Source organism: Lactuca virosa, chromosome 5 (genome assembly GCF_052849685.1).
Source record: "Lactuca virosa cultivar CGN04683 chromosome 5, Lactuca_virosa_CGN04683_v6, whole genome shotgun sequence".
NCBI lineage: Eukaryota > Viridiplantae > Streptophyta > Magnoliopsida > Asterales > Asteraceae > Lactuca > Lactuca virosa.
In genome coordinates this window covers 421,755,857-421,758,071 of record NC_136430.1, presented here as the reverse complement: position 1 = coordinate 421,758,071, position 2,215 = coordinate 421,755,857, and positions in this window count along the sequence as shown.

Below are 2,215 nucleotides of genomic sequence, written 5' to 3'. Positions count from 1 at the left end.
TTTTCATATTTTTTGTATTATTTTTTCAAAAGTTATTTTTAAAATATCCATAATTTCCTAAATATTAATTAAATATCGATCAATTCTAAACTTTACTTTTTAATTAATAAATATGTTTTTGTTTTGTGAAATATTATATATAGCCTCTTTATATATATATATATATATATATATATATATATATATATATATATATATATATTATTTTCTTTTAAGCATATACAATATTTTTAAAGTAAATAGTATCTAACAATAAAATAAAATAAAATAAATTAAATATGTAACAATAAGTATGGAGGGCCTTTTAAAAAAGTAAAAAGAAAATATTACTTAACAAATAAAAAAACAAAAAAATCTATATAATGTAAATGTTTTAAATTTATTACAATTTTTTAATATTTTTTAATTAGAAGTTTATAAAATTTTAATTTTTTTAATACAATGTTTTCAACTAGTATTTAACGAAATATTTTAAAATGTTATAAAAAGAATATTGAATTGTTATAAAAATTTTGTGAAATATTTTAAAAATATTGTAAAAGCAAGTTTAGAAATAACTGTATGAAAATTATAAAAAAATTGTATGAAAATGTAAAAAAGAAAGTTAAAAACTTGTAAGAAAAATTTTAAACATTTATAAAATATTTGGTTTAATAGCACTTGTATTAAAATTATATGTAAATATAAAAATAGTTAAAAAAATTATAAGCAAAGTTTAAAACATTGTATTAGAAAAACCTATAAGAAAAACATAATAAAAATGTTGTAAGAAATTATAAAAAGTATTAAGAAATTTATAAAAAAAAAATTTGTTCACATTTAGACAAATTTTTTTTACACATTTGACCATTTAAATTGTTAAATGTGTTCACATATTACCATTGCCAACTGCTATATGCCTAAACATGAACAAGACGAAATGGTAATTATCATCGCAAGTCATTTTCCCTACATTTTATTGAACTCAATCTAATGATGAAATGAAACGTCAATTTGGTTTTTCTTTTTGTTTCCAACTCCTGGCCTATTGTAACGACGTAAATTTTCAAACAAAATTTTCATTTAAATCACATAATTCTCATAACACATTTCACAAAAATCTCATTTATTTAATTTATAAATCGGAACTCCATAATTGTTTAATTAAGACTCCAGGATCCTCAAACATAACTCTTTCTCTGGTGTGTACAATCAAGTCGGCGCCTTCCCGCGATCCTGAGAAAAACCTGAAACACATATCACATAACATGGTAAGCACGAAGCTTAGTGAGTTCCTCAAAATACCACACACAGCTCATTAGCCACTCGAGGCTATAACTCGATAAGACCCTCCGGTCAATGTGTCTCAGTGGGACCCTCCGGTCCCACAACTCGGGTGGACCCTCCGGACCTAACTCAGATGGACCCTCCGGTCCTAACTCAGTAAGCTCAGAATAATACACAACATAAATCACATTGACATAATGCAGGATATCACAGTACTCAATATAAACAGATAAGACCCTCCGGTCACACATAGATACCACTCATGGTAAAGTATAGTGAGAAGACTCACCTCAGATGATGAACAACCCCTATAAATGATGCTGCTACGCGCCGACCTCTAACTCTGAGCCAAACCCACAATTAACCCAATTAGGAACTAAGTCCAAACTCTCACTCATTAGGTCTAAAGGTAGACCACTAACCAGCCCCTCAATGACCTAAAACCCATTGGGACCACCAAGGCCCAATAATAAATGGGCTCCCCCGAGGCCCAACTCTCAAATCTGAAAGGCAAGCCCAACTCAAGGGCCCAAAGCACATATATGTATTCCTTTGGTCCAAAACTCTATTGCAAAAAGCCCAAACTCCAGGCCCAACACTCAAGGCCCAAAATGAGACTTACCCAAAAGTCCTCAGTGAGGTTACACGGGGCGTACCTCTCTTGGTACGCTCAGCATACTCACGAATTCAGATTGGCCATCGGGGAGACTGGGGCAGTACGCGGGGCGTACAGGAATTACGCTCAGCGTACTCCCCAGATTCATTCTTTCTACTCATTTGGTCTTAATCAGTTAAGACATTAACTCAAATCCCAGATCTGGACTCCCTACTGGCTCTTACTCCATAAAGTCAGTGACTTTAATCCTTTGCATGGCTGAAAACATCACAAACACCCAAAACACTCACTCTCTAATCTCAAAAAGCTCATAACTCATGCATGGATTGATTC